This window comes from Schistocerca nitens, unplaced genomic scaffold, assembly GCF_023898315.1.
Source record: "Schistocerca nitens isolate TAMUIC-IGC-003100 unplaced genomic scaffold, iqSchNite1.1 HiC_scaffold_375, whole genome shotgun sequence".
Taxonomy (NCBI): domain Eukaryota; kingdom Metazoa; phylum Arthropoda; class Insecta; order Orthoptera; family Acrididae; genus Schistocerca; species Schistocerca nitens.
The window spans coordinates 6,887,742-6,903,377 of NW_026045909.1; the positions used below are offsets into that span (position 1 = coordinate 6,887,742).

The 15,636-nt window shown below is 38.7% G+C and overlaps 1 protein-coding gene across 1 annotated transcript in view; it reads right to left on the bottom strand.

Moving 5' to 3' along the window:
- LOC126229559 (piggyBac transposable element-derived protein 4-like) overlaps positions 1–13,471 on the bottom strand; it is a 36,504-nt gene extending 23,033 nt beyond the window's left edge. Inside the window, exon 1 of the mRNA XM_049942326.1 lies at positions 13,380–13,471. The gene's annotated coding sequence lies outside the window, so the exon portion shown is untranslated. The remainder of the gene's footprint in view (positions 1–13,379) is intronic.
- Between the last annotated feature and the right edge of the window lie 2,165 nt (positions 13,472–15,636).

A 15,636-nucleotide genomic window follows, 5' to 3' on the forward strand; every position in this document is an offset into this window, starting at 1 on the left:
TGAACCCAAATCTTCATTATCTTCCAATGGTTCAATAACACATAATTTACCCACAGGTAGACTCGACTCCACACTTACCCAAAGCGACTTCCTGGGGCCACTAGACACACACTCATGCGAATTGAGCCTTAATGCTAATGTACGCGGCTCAATTGGTTTGTTCGTTACGTTGAACGCCCCTCGTGACAGCTCTGCATTGACAACAGTTTTCCCTAGCGGAAATAACATTCCACCAAGTTCCACAGTTTGTTGTCCAAGGTCAAGTTTGGCATGATGTTGATGCAAGAAATCTACTCCTAGGATCATGTCATGGCCCTCGCTTACCCATGGTACCACCTCCATGTATGCATTAAATCGGACTTTCCCTATGCGAAAGTCAACTGTCACTGACCCCAAAGGCGTGACCTCCTTATCCCCCACCCCACGCAATATATAATGTGGTGGGTCTAACTTCCTTCATCCCATTATATTCTTAGTGCCACTGACACTTGCACCCCTGTGTCTAACAAAATCTTAAACTTTTTAGTTCCTATGGATCCAACCACTGAACATTCCACCTCTGCATACATATTTATAGCATTGAAATTAAACAGGAGCTCCTTTAGGTGGATCTTGGGCTCCCTCTGTCGTTTAACGCCTGTCAACCTCTCCTATCTCCATCCTCCATGCTGCTGATTTCCACCCCTTCCTCTGTTCCTTAGTGACTGGGTACATTGCCTCTGCACATGTCCCATACGACCACACTTATAACATTTTATACCCACTGCAAATACTGTTTGCCTCTCTCGTATTCCTGTTGCCACGTCTATTTCCTCACACTGAATTACCAGCTGAATGGCCGAATACAAATCTTTCAGAGTCCCTTCACGCACTTTCCGTGACATATGCGCCAGTAACCCTCTCAAAAATACATCAAGTGCCCTTTGCTTGGCCTCCTGCAACAGAACAATATTTGCTTCATCACTCTGACCCAACTCATAAGTGTACTCATTAATTTCCCTTATCCTGTCCGCAAATTTCTCCACCGTCTCCCCCTGTCTCTTTGTCATTGTACTTAACATCTCTCTAAAGTACAGAGTGCTATTTGTTCCTTGTACCTTTTGTAAAAGCCCTTCCTTTAACTGCTTAAACTGTCCTGCCTTCCTTAAGGCCTCAGAACACCTTACACATGTTTTTGCTTCACCGTTAGTCTAATCTTGGCTAGAGGTAACAATTGCTCATCAGACCAACCATTCATCACTTCTGATGTCTCTAAGTCCTCCACAAATGAACGCACATCCTCAGATGCCTTGCCAGAAAACGGAATAATCAAACGCACGGCAGCTGGATCAATCTCCTGCTCCCTAGGCAACAACGACTGATCAGATGCGGTTTCCTGCTCACTTCTAGATGTTAATTCATTTCTCGTCTGATTATTGTCCACTGTCAATTGTACTAACTCTGTATCATCATACTTAGTAACATCATAAACCAATACAAAGTAATCAAATGCCATGAAAAACAACATCTTACTGTCCCAAATACACTAACAGTTATTCTGACAAAATAAATACTATGCATACACAAAACATCTAAAATGTGGCTTCTGGCAAGCCATACTCAAAACACCAACAAGAAAGAAAACATTCAACACTCAAAAGAACAATTTTGACAGCACTCACCACATCTTGTGACTGTACTGTAGGCTGTGGGCTCGAACGTCGTACTGGACAGACAACATCAGGTATTCTGACACCAAATGTAGTGGGTGGGTGCCGTGTTAAAACTCGGAGAGAACTTTCCAAATGATTTATTCGTTTCCACTACAGAGCTTCATTCACCTCGGTCCATGTCACAGGCCCCGCAATGCTGAGGCCACTACCCCAGCGACCTGTGCAACGTAACGCTGTGTCGTGCCGGCCTTGCTCGCCAGCTGTAGTGTTCCAATTACGTCAGGATGGCTGTGCCAGCAGCCAACTAAGTGGCCACCAACCCCATTGACTCCACACTACTCCGCCAGGAGCCATAGGCCGGCCCTGTTGCTGCTTCTTCCTCAGCTGGTGTATCTGGGAATGCGGCAGCAATGACTGCTCACGATCCGGTGTTGGAATCTGTGGCCCCTAGCCATGAAAGTCTCCGGCATGTGTTGGGAGCTGAGATGACTGTCCGCAGTAGCGAGCTGAAGAGTGGCCTGCCATGGCTGGCTGCGGACCCCACATTGGCCTCAGAGGGTCGAACCAACGACCCACCATGGACTGGGATGCTGTGGCCCCATTTGCTGCTGTGTGTACCCCGGCAGTGTGACATGCACCACCGTCCAGGAAAGCTGCCACACTTGAATGAATCTCGTTAGAAAATGACACCTATTTGTACTCAGCTGTGCACCTGTGTTTCACTAATGCATCTGTCCGAGTCTCGCACACCCCACACCCCAGTTTCCCCAGTGGGCCCGTTCTGCCTATAGCTGGCAACATGCGAACCGCTGCATTTACTCTATTCAGCAGTTTGTTGGCCCCTGTGGCCTCCATTCCATTTTGCAACTGCTGGTCAGCGTAACTTACTGCAATCCAGCCCGCACCTGGCTGTAATTTGTGCTCAGAATTTCGCACAAAACTAACTTTCCCTATCCTAAACGGTGGTGTTGCTACAGTATGTAAGTATATGTTGGCTCATGAAAAGAGAAAACAACGAAACAATATTAGGGCCTACGCTTACGATATGGAGAGCGACCCATGAATCAAAATCACACTGGGTAAACGCCAGCAGAAATGTTTCAATACAACAAAATGAATAAAGTTCATAACCATACCATAATAAGTTCAATCATATGTAAAGAATAATTAGAGGAAGCATCTAGCCTCAATCAATAGTTGCACACTCTCCTTGAGTATATACACATAGTCGCGATGGCCAGGAGTACCCAAAAAAGAGTTAAGCATGAGTTTGTACACAACTCAGGTTCTAATGAGATACAGTAATGCAGTACTCAGAATAAATACAGGTAATCAGATTCATTAATAGCTTTGAATGACGGCATAATCAAGTACCCAGAGTACCAAAATCAGTGTGTAAAATCACAACTGTATACATCTTGTTATACAGTGTATACACACTTAATGGTCACAAACGTAAATGTCTTCCACACTATTTGCTCATTGTTGATACAAACTAACCTACATACATAGAAACCTAGAAGATTCAATTGCAACTGATGAAAAGAATACATACTGAGTGTTGACATAATAAAATTCATTGAAATGTGTGGATACTATTGTTGTGACTCGCCGATCTTTCAAAGTGCCGCCGCGCAGTTACGCACGTCCTCTACATGTGGCGCTGTCTGCCAGCCATGCAGCAGCAGCGCCACCTAAGATAGACTTGGACTCAGTTATGATTTGACTGTCGCAGTTGGCTCCTTTGAAAGATCCTGCGTCTTTGTCCTTTGCTGAAATGTGCTCATTTCTGTCTGTCTATTTTCAAAAGCAAACGCATGTGGTAGCCTTTCATGTTGCCTTTTATCGTTGTCAAAAACAACCGAATTAATCCTATCATGCTTGGGCTGTTGAACTTCACAGCCTCAGTAGAAATAACATTATTCTTTGTGATCAGTACAGATGATGACCTTGTGATCTGGTAAATAATTTTTGAACTTGTTGAACACCCAATGTACAGCCAAAAGTTCTTTCTCAGTTACAGAGTATGTCTTTTCATGCTTCTGCAATACCCTACTAACAAATGCAAGCAATCTATGTTCGATAATGCCTTCAACCTTAACCTCCTGAAATAAATGAGCACCCAAATCAACATCACTACTGTCTGTCATAATATAAAAAGGAAGAAACAAATCTGGTCTGAACAATATCTGACTTTGACACAACTGTCCCATGATCTCATCGAAAGTGTCCTGGAATTCCTGATTCCAATCCCAAATACTATTCGTCTTCAAAAGTTCACACAGGCATGAAGCATTCAAAACTTGGCTGCTACAAAATTTTCTATAGAATCCAGTTAACCCAAAATATGATTTAAACTGTTTTTTGTTGCAAGGAGCAGGAAAATTAGCAATAGCATCAAGTTTCTCTTTATCAGGTACAATTCCTTTCTCAGATATAACATGTCCTAAAAATTTAAAATTCCACACCAAATTTACATATACCTTTTTTTCAAAGTCATACCTCCTGACTCTAATTTTGAAAACACATCTCTTAATAGATCCAAATGTTGTTCCCAAGTCTTTTTATTGACCAAAATATCATCAACATACACAATTAATTCTAAATTCACTTCTCTTCCAAAGACAGAATCTAGAGCTCTTATGAATTCAGCTACATATGCATTTAGCCCAAATGGCACCACACAGTAATGAAAACACTTACCTCCATACAAAAATGTAGTATACTTTCTAGAATTAATTTCAAGTGGAATCTGGTGGAAAAGTCCAGACTACTCGTGAATTTTACATTTTATCCAATCCATACCGAGAATTAAATTTTCTTCCAGACTAGGGATCACTAAGCATCCATGTTCAAAGGTCTTATCTTCTATACCAAAAGTTAAAAATACCTGAGATTTTACCACTTTCTTTTGCTACCTGTAGCTTCTCTTATCTTTACACCTACAGTGGGCATTTCCTCAGAATTCTTACTATACTTGATTTGTGAAACAGCTTGTCCATTTTCTCAGGATGGTCATTCTCTCTGACAAGAAACTTTTAAGATGTCTAGAGTCCAAAACAGTTCTCACTCCACCATTTCTCTTACTTATCACAACCAAAGGATTATTGTATGCACTCCTACTTCTCTCAACTACTCCCCACATTTCCATTTTCTGAATTTCTTTCTCCACATGTTTCCTTTTTGAAAATGGTATGCTGTATGGCTTGAAAAAGAAAAGTTGATGATCCTTAATGTAAACATTTCTAAACTCTAATAACAAATTCCTAAGTTGTTACTTTTGCTGGTCATTACGAGTTTTAGCTTCCCCCACTTTAGAATCTACTACACTTTCAAAATCCTGATCCTCATTCTCATCAAAATTTATATCATCATAAAACATCTGGTACTCACCTTGCTTCACAATCTTTTGCAAATAGTTACAACTTTTCCCACAATTTACAATACAGATATTAGTTTTCACATAAGTATTATTTTTGGGTTCCAAAACAAACAATTCTATAGCACTCCATCCAAACCAAGCCTCAACTTTCACTATCAAATCCATACCAAGAATTCTGTTTTCTTTCAGACTTGATCTTGTCTCTAAATTGTAAATTGTTCAGATATACCACAAACTGGGCTACCTGTCTCAATGAAACAGTTGCCTTCCCACTGATCAATCTTAATTTTAATGTAAGAACATACAAAATCTGAATCATCCTCTCTGTTGTCAGACACTTCATTCAAAAGATCACTTTCAATTTCATCAAATGCTATATCCACACTGTCTTCAAAAGAATTTTCAACTTAACAGGTATCATAACTTTACTTTGATTACTCATGTTGTCAGGTAAAGATTGAACACAATGACTAGATTCCATGGCACAACAAACATCACTTATTGCAGAATGTACACAAAACACATTACTGCCAATTATGCTTCCTGCTTAGATCCCCTTTCACTCCATTCCACCAATTGGGATACAAATTCTGACTAACCACAGCAAATTAATTCCAGAATCCACCTTCATCTAAGTTATCATCAATCTGGTCCTAAACAAACTTCAAAAAGTTTTCACCTTCATTCTCCAGGCTCACAGATACCTCACCTTTACTGTTTGGATCATTACTCTGCATGACATTAATGTAAAACTGTTTTGACTGGACTGGTATTCCATGACCCCCACTTACAACATCATATATATCACTTACCTTACATGTATTGTCAACTTCACTTACAAATAATTCTGGAACTTAAATTTTCTTCCAGACTCCACAAATACCTGATACTCATCATCATCATATTCCTCTAAAATTACTTCACCAACAACATCACTGACAATACAAGTCTGATCTTCATCAAAGTCACTTACCTCACCTACATTCATTTGCAATAAGCCACTAGTCTCAGACCTACGAACCACAGTTACTTCACAGCTCTCATTCACATCTTTATCAAAAATATCAGATAGTTCAGATCCAATAGCCATCACCTGATATATATACATCAACAACACTGTTTTCTGCTCAAGAGAAGAAATCATTAGTACATACTACTCTCACATTCTGGTTTGTTATTAGCACTTACTTCACCATAATTAAACATAGTATCCCAACACTTTTGATCAAAACATAAATGAGAAATTTGATATTCCTTCTGTTCAGTTTCAGATACATGTGTCATACCATTAACACTGTTATTACTGTCTAATTGCAAATGTAACATAGGGATCCTGTGCTTGTTATGTTTCCTCACCTCAAAATTGTGGACCTTCATTGAGGCAAACTGCTCTTTCCTGAGTAGTTATTTCTACGAATGTTTCTTCTATTAAAATGCCCATGGTTATTCCCAATATTCCTATCCTGCTGATGTTCAGAATGTCTCTCTCTATTGACACTTTGATCCTGATGGAAGTTACCATTATCTCTTTTTCTGTGGTTACTCCCATTGTAATTTCTATCATTCCTATTATTATGGTACATACTTCTTCCTACTGCCCTATCCAACCTGTTAACGTATCGTAGAAACTGTTCAATACAACTGTCAAGTCCGTGTACTATATCCCACTGCAATCTTTCTGGTAATCTCCTTTTAAGTGCATCAATCAAGGTCATTCCATTGAAAGGTTTGTCAATACAAGCTAACTTTTTAAGTTGGTTCATACAAAACTCTTTCAGAATGCCTATTCCTATAATGAGGACCATTCAAAAATTCACTTTTGATTCTCCCCTGTTCTGCTTGCAACCAAAATTTATTTAAAAAACTTTTCTTGAAATTCTGATTTGTTTCCCACTGACTTAAATTTAAATTTACCCATGACAGAGTTTTGCTTTCAAGAAATCTTTTAACAAATTTAATCTTTTGATTGGCATCCATGCCTGACACAAACCTATCTCTGCACTGGTGCAGAAAATCCACTGGATGTAAATTATCTGATGGAAAAATTCTGATAGGAGTGCTGGACCATGCAATACCATTGTTTGCACACAGAGTTTTGTTAATACAACTTTCCTAAAATGCTGAAACTTGTTGATCTAAAACAGTTATTTTAGTTTGCGTATTGTTTTCTACATTTAAAAATTTTGATTTAAACTGGTGACATTTTGTTGAGTGATAGCTCCCAACTCACACAGTTTTTCCACTATGGTCTTCTGTTCAACTCTGTTGTTATCAACATCCTTTGATTATTTCGCTGGCTTGGCTACAAACTCATTTTCTAAAACAATAAATTTATTTTCTAAAACATCAACTTTTTCATTCACACTTTTTAACACCTTTGACCACCTATTTCTTAACTCTGAAACTGGATTACTAAGTTGACATATCTGATCTTGTACCCTGTCCATTTTACTATTGTTTTCAGTTTTCAAGTCATTTAATTGTCCTTGTAGTGAAGCAAATTTGCTATCATTATCTGTTTTTATTTCAGTTAATTGGTCATTAACTGCACTAAATTTGCTATTGTTATCTGTCTCCATTTCCTCTACACTTTTGCCAAAATTAACTGCAAAACATCAGTCTTTACTGTTTCTTTACTGACTTCAATTTCACTCAGCTCAAACATGTTATAACTGGATCCTGCAGCTTTCATTTCTACCTCACTTTTGCTTTTGTCCCTATTCATTTTGTTAACAAGCACACACGTCCACATACAAGTTAACTTCACAAATAATTTGTACTTCAGTTTCCTATTTGATGTCCATGGTTGTAGTAGTGAAGTCCTCATCACTTTCATTTGATCCAGTCCATCATTATTGGTAGTACATCATCACTGTTGGTATAAAGATCATTTCTTGGGCAGCCTTGAGTTTTGCTCCATGTGATCAAAAACGTATACATACATAAATTTCAGAAATCAATGAAATAAACAATTTATGCAACAGACAAAACTTCATTATTAGTCAATTAATCATGGATGACACCCACACTTGTAATATATCCCCTCCTTCCTATTCCATCTATTGTCCATATTAAATACTGTCCAGTCCAAGTAATTAATAAGCAAAGGCTTTTATGAAGATTTGAGAGGTGCAAAGATTACAATAAACTTTCTAGTTTACATAGCTTGTCATGTTGCATTGGCTCCAGTTCTTCTTGTCTAGGGGTTTGATTCTTGAAGCTGAAAATGTCACTCATAGGCACTGGTGTCAAATTATTGTCAGTAACCAAAGCTAAGAAACAATCACAATAACTCTTATTGTAATCGTTTCTTAGCTTTGGTTACTGATAATAATTTGATACCAGTGCCTATAAGTTTAATTTGTACACCACAGCACTAAAGATGAACACTATGTGATGGAAAATCGATTTTGCTGTCAATAAACCATCAATATTATGGCCAATGCTGATCTTCCATCTAATTTCACATATATGGTTGTTGTGCACACAGCACTCCATGGAGTCGCCAGTCAATAAATATATTTATGAATAAAATGTGCTGCAACAACAATCTTATTGTGATCATTTCTTAGCATTGGTTACTGATAATAACTTGTCACCAGTGCCTATGAGTTTAATTTGTACACCACATCACTGAAGTTAATAATAATAATAATAATAATAATAATAATAATAATAAAATTTTATTGTCATTCAGCTGATTACAGCAATAGACAAAGTTAAGAGCATATATTTCTACATAAACTGCAATATTGATGTAAATTGGTTTACGTAAAATAGGTACGCATTAGAATGCAGTATTTTCATCTTCAAAAAATTCATCAGTGGTGTAAAACGAATTGTTCACTAGTAGCTTGTATAATTTAGCTTTAAAAATATTTACAGGCAGTTCTTTAAAGTCTGCACTTAGTCTATTAAACATCCTTAGTCCAAGAACTAGGTAGGAGTTCTGCGATTTTGATAATCTGTGATATGGCACGTCTACCGATGTTCCGTTTCTAGTATTGTGGCTATGAATATCACTTCTCAACACAAAATTAGAGACATTGTTTCTAATGTACAATAAAACATTGTAGATGAATAAGTTTACTACTGTAAGACACCGCAATTTAATAAACAGAGGTTTAAAATGTACTGTTTTATCAGAATCTGTTATTATTCTTATTACGAGGGCAGTTCAATAAGTAATGCAACACATTTTTTTTTTCTCGGCCAATTTTGGTTGAAAAAACCGGAAATTTCTTGTGGAATATTTTCAAACATTCCCGCTTCGTCTCGTATAGTTTCATTGACTTCCGACAGGTGGCAGCGCTGTACGGAGCTGTTAAAATGGCATATGTAACGGACGTGCGTTGCAAACAACGGGCAGTGATCGAGTTTCTTTTGGCGGAAAACCAGGGCATCTCAGATATTCATAGGCGCTTGCAGAATGTCTACGGTGATCTGGCAGTGGACAAAAGCACGGTGAGTCGTTGGGCAAAGCGTGTGTCATCATCGCCGCAAGGTCAAGCAAGACTGTCTGATCTCCCGCGTGTGGGCCGGCCGTGCACAGCTGTGACTCCTGCAATGGTGGAGCGTGCGAACACACTTGTTCGAGATGATCGATGGATCACCATCAAACAACTCAGTGCTCAACTTGACATCTCTGTTGGTAGTGCTGTCACAATTGTTCACCAGTTGGGATATTCAAAGGTTTGTTCCCGCTGGGTCCCTCGTTGTCTAACCGAACACCATAAAGAGCAAAGGAGAACCATCTGTGCGGAATTGCTTGCTCGTCATGTGGCTGAGGGTGACAATTTCTTGTCAAAGATTGTTACAGGCGATGAAACATGGGTTCATCACTTCGAACCTGAAACAAAACGGCAATCAATGGAGTGGCGCCACACCCACTCCCCTACCAAGAAAAAGTTTAAAGCCATACCCTCAGCCGGTAAAGTCATGGTTACAGTCTTCTGGGACGCTGAAGGGGTTATTCTGTTTGATGTCCTTCCCCATGGTCAAACGATCAACTCTGAAGTGTATTGTGCTACTCTTCAGAAATTGAAGAAACGATTTCAGCGTGTTCATAGGCACAAAAATCTGAACGAACTTCTCCATCTTCATGACAACGCAAGACCTCACACAAGTCTTCGCACCCGAGAGGAGCTCACAAAACTTCAGTGGACTGTTCTTCCTCATGCACCCTACAGCCCCGATCTCGCACCGTCGGATTTCCATATGTTTGGCCCAATGAAGGACGCAATCCGTGGGAAGTTATTGATGCAGTACGACGTTGGCTCTGACATCGACCAGTGGAATGGTACCGTGCAGGCATACAGGCCCTCATTTCAAGGTGGCGTAAGGCCGTAGCATTGAATGGAGATGAAAAATAGTGTAGTGTAGCTAAAAGATTGGGGAATAACCTGGTGTATTTCAATGCTGAATAAAACAACCCCTGTTTCAGAAAAAAATGTGTTGCATTACTTATTGAACTGCCCTCGTACTTTCTTCTGTAAAAGTAAAATGTCATTTACATGACAGCTACTACCCCACAGTAAGATTCCATAAGAAATGATGCTTTGGAAGAAGGCAAAATATGCTGATCTCACATAGTCATTGGGAACATGTCTTTTTAAATTTCTAATTAGATAAATAACTCTTGAAAGACTAGCCAATATATTTTTAATGTGTGGTTCCCATGTCAATTTATTGTCAACAGTAATACCTAAAAATTTGACAGTTTCTAGTTCTTGGTCATTAGGAATTTCTTTGAGGCTAAAGTAACACATCTGGGTTTTGTTTTCATTTAGTAAGAAGCCATTAGCTTTGAACCATAATGAGGACTGAGCAAGGGTATTTTCGGTCAGTGTTTTCAGTGTACCTAGATCAGAGTTTTTATGTATAAAAATACAATATTGTGTGAGAATTTATGTCACTATGTGACTGAAAACCGATTTTGCTGTCAATAAACCATCAATATTATGGCCAACGCTGACCTTCCTTCTAATAAATTATTTTCTCACATTTTAGTATGTTGTTGTTGTTGTGGTCTTCAGTCCTGAGACTGGTTTGATGCAGCTCTCCATGCTACTTTATCCTGTGCAAGCTTCTTCATCTCCCAGTACCTACTGCAACCTACATCCTTCTGAATCTGCTTAGTGTATTCATCTCTTGGTCTCCCCCTACGATTTTTACCCTCCACGCTGCCCTCCAATACTAAATTGGTGATCCCTTGATGCCTCAGAACATGTCCTACCAACCGATCCCTTCTTCTGGTCAAGTTGTGCCACAAACTCCTCTTCTCCCCAATCCTATTCAGTACCTCCTCATTAGTTATGTGATCTACCCATCTAATCTTCAGCATTCTTCTGTAGCACCACATTTCGAAAGCTTCTATTCTCTTCTTGTCCAAACTATTTACTGTCCATGTTTCACTTCCATACATGGCTACACTCCATACAAATACTTTCAGAAATGACTTCCTGACACTTAAATCTATATTCGATGTTAACAAATTTCTCTTCTTCAGAAACGCTTTCCTTGCCATTGCCAGTCTACATTTTATATCCTCTCTACTTCTACCATCATCAGTTATTTTGCTCCCCAAATAGCAAAACTCCTTTACTACTTTAAGTGTCTCATTTCCTAATCTAATACCCTCAACATCACCCGACTTAATTCGGCTACATTCCATTATCCTCGTTTTGCTTTTGTTGATGTTCATCTTATATCCTCCCTTCAAGACACCATCCATTCCATTCAACTGCTCTTCCAAGTCCTTTGCTGTCTCTGACAGAATTACAATGTCATCGGCGAACCTCAAGGTTTTTATTTCTTCTCCATGGATTTTAATACCTATTACGAATTTTTCTTTTGTTTCCTTTACTGCTTGCTCAATATACAGATTGAATAACATCGGGGAGAGGCTACAACCCTGTCTTACTCCCTTCCCAATCACTGCTTCCCTTTCATGTCCCTCGACTCTTATAACTGCCATCTGGTTTCTGTACAAATTGTAAATAGCCTTTCGCTCCCTGTATTTTACCCCAGCCACCTTTAGAATTTGAAAGAGAGTATTCCAGTCAACATTGTCAAAAGCTTTCTCTAAATCTACAAATGCTAGAAACGTAGGTTTGCCTTTCCTTAATCTTTCTTCTAAGATAAGTCGTAAGGTCAGTATTGCCTCACGTGTTCCAGTATTTCTACGGAATCCAAACTGATCTTCCCCGAGGTCGGCTTCTACTAGTTTTTCCATTCATCTGTAAAGAATTCGTGTTAGTATTTTGCAGCTGTGGCTTATTAAACTGATTGTTCAGTAATTCTCACATCTGTCAACACCTGCTTTCTTTGGGATTGGAATTATTATATTCTTCTTGAAGTCTGAGGGTATTTCGCCTGTTTCATACATCTTGCTCACCAGATGGTAGAGTTTTGTCAGGACTGGCTCTCCCAAGGCCGTCAGTAGTTCCAATGGAATGTTGTCTACTCCAGGGGCCTTGTTTCAACTCAGGTCTTTCAGTGCTCTGTCAAACTCTTCACGCAGTATCGTATCTCCCATTTCATTTTCATCTACATCCTCTTCCATTTCCATAATATTGTCCTCAAGTACATCGCCCTTGTATAGACCCTCTGTATACTCCTTCCACCTTTCTGCTTTCCCTTCTTTGCTTAGAACTGGGTTTCCATCTGAGCTCTTGATGTTCATACAAGTGGTTCTCTTATCTCCAAAGGTCTCTTTAATTTTCCTGTAGGCAGTATCTATCTTACCCCTAGTGAGATAAGCCTCTACATCCTTACATTTGTCCTCTAGCCATCCCTGCTTAGCCATTTTGCACTTTCTGTCGATCTCATTTTTGAGACGTTTGTATTCCTTTTTGCCTGCTTCATTTACTGCATTTTTATATTTTCTCCTTTCATCAATTTTAGTATATCACACAGTATTTTGATTTATCACATTAACAAAGCCAAAATTACATTGTTTGCACAAAAGTACATTGAATCACATCAGAGGCATGCTTACGACTCCCACCTTCTGAAAAAAAAAAATTATTCCAAAGGGTTTACAATTTTTCTTAACAAATGAATTTCTACCTGTTTCCATTACATTATTAATTTCGATTATTATTTCGTAAATGAATCCAGAAATAAACATAGGAAACAGTACAGAATTGCATAATTAATAATAGAAATTTTAAGTGTGCCAATAATTTGTAATTTAAAATGTTTCCAAAAAATTATTTTAACTGTACATTCAGAACTAGTAAATTAAAAACTCATTCCTTTTCATAAATTTTAGCTAGAAATATAACATTCTGTGTATAAAATTGTGCGAAAGTTTTCAGAAAAGCAACTGAGACAATACTGACCTTTCCAAAATTCGAAAAATAATATTGGTATCGACATCTACTGTTGAGCAAATGTAATTCTAGAGGAGGATGTCCCATTACAGAAGGTAGCATCTGAGACCTCCTAGCAACAAAGAGACCTTAACTCATCAAATCAGTTAACTTAGGGGAAAGTATCAGTAATCATAAGGCTGTGATAGCAACAATGACCATGAGATTAACAAGGAATGGTATGAAAGATAGGAAGATATTTTTGCTTAGCAAGCAAGACAAGATACAAACTGCAGAGTATCTGAGTAGTCAGGATCAAACATTCAGTGATGAGGATGAGGATGTGGAACACAAATAGAAAAAATTCAAAAGCATCGTTCAATATGTCTTTGATAAGTATAATCCGAGCAAGGTCTTAAGGTATGGGGAAGGTCCACCACGGTTTAATAGCCATGTTAGTAAACTGGTATGTAAACAAAGAGAACTTCACCACAGATTCAACAGAAATCAAAACCTAACCGACAAATAAAAGCTGAACGAATTGAAAATGAGCATATGGGGGGCAATGAGAGTAGCATTCAATGACTCTGAAAGTAAAATTTTGTCAACCATTCTCAGTAAAAAACCTAAGAGGTTTTGGTCTTACATAAAATCAGTAAGTGGTTTGAAATCCTCTATTCGTTCACTCAGTGATCATAATGGTAACAAAATAGAACCATGTAAGATTGTAACTCAGCCCGTCCTTTCAATCATGTCACTAACATCGAAATGCAAGATACTGAAATAACCAATTGTGGAATACAAAAGCAATTACATTCACTTAGTAGTGGAAAGGCATCAGGAGAAATGGTGGAATATGTTTTATTCTCAAGAATTATGACTTTTAGGAGGATGAAAATCTCTTCTATAAAAACTGACATGGATTCTGCAGAGAGAGGTCTTGTGGAACTCAGCTTGCCCTGTTCCTCCATGAGATACATATTGCTGTAGACACCTGTACTCAGATTGATGATGTGTTCCTTGCCTTCAGGAAAGTATTTGACAACATTCTACACTGCCAATTAGTGGAAAAAATACAAGCTTATTAAATATCAGATCAGATTTGTGACTGGGTTCAAGACTTCCTTGCAGTCTTGCAAGGACACTCGACATGTCACCCTTAATGGAACAAAATTGACAGATGTAAAGGTAATTTCCAGAGTACCTGAAAGAATGTTTACAAGATATATAAATGTTCTAATACAAAGCATCAAAAGCTCTTTAAGACAATTCACAGATGAAGTTGTCTATAAGACAGTAGCAATGCCAGAAGACAGTATGGATTTGCAGAAAGACCTGCAGAGGACTGATGAATGGTGCAGCCTCTGGCAGTTGAACTTGAAAGTGAATAAATGTAACATATTGTGCATACCTAGCAATAGAAATCCACTGCTATAGAACAACACTATTGTTCACAAACTGCTGGAAACAGTATCTATTGTATAACATGTAGGAGTACCTATCCAGAGTTAAGTGGAATGACCACATGGAGTTCAAATATTAGGGATCATAGATGGTTCAAATGGCTCTGAGCACTATGGGACTCAACTGCTGTGGTCATAAGTCCCCTAGAACTTAGAACTACTTAAACCTAACTAACCTAAGGACATCACACACATCCATGCCCGAGGCAGGATTCGAACCTGCGACCGTAGCAGTCGCACGGTTCCGGACTGCGCGCCTAGAACCGCGAGACCACCGCGGCCGGCAGGGATCATAGATGCCAGACTGAGATTCAAAGAAAGAATGTTAAGGAAATGTAACTATCCACAAAGGTAGTGGCTCATAAGGCACTTGTTCAACTGATTCTTGAGTATTGTTCATCAATATAGGATCCTTACCAGGCAGGACTGATAGAAGAGATAGAGAAGATTCAATGAAGAGTAGTGCATTTTGCCACAGGATGTTTAGTCAGTGCAAGAGCATTACAGAGATATTCAACAAACTCCAGTGGTAAAACATTACAAGTGAGGTGTTGAGCATCACAGAGGTTTACTATTGAAATTTCAAGAGAACACTTCACAGGAAGAGTTAGACAACATATTACCTCCTCCCACATACATCTCATGAAATGACCAAGATGAGAAAATTTGAAAAATTAGACCTAATACAGAGGCTTACTGATAATCATTCTTTGCCTGTGCCATTTGAGAGTGGAACAGGATAGGGGGTGGGAGGATCAGTCACTGGTACCAGAAATAGCTTCCGCCACTGGCACCTGGTCTAGGAAATTCACTGGAGTGAACTG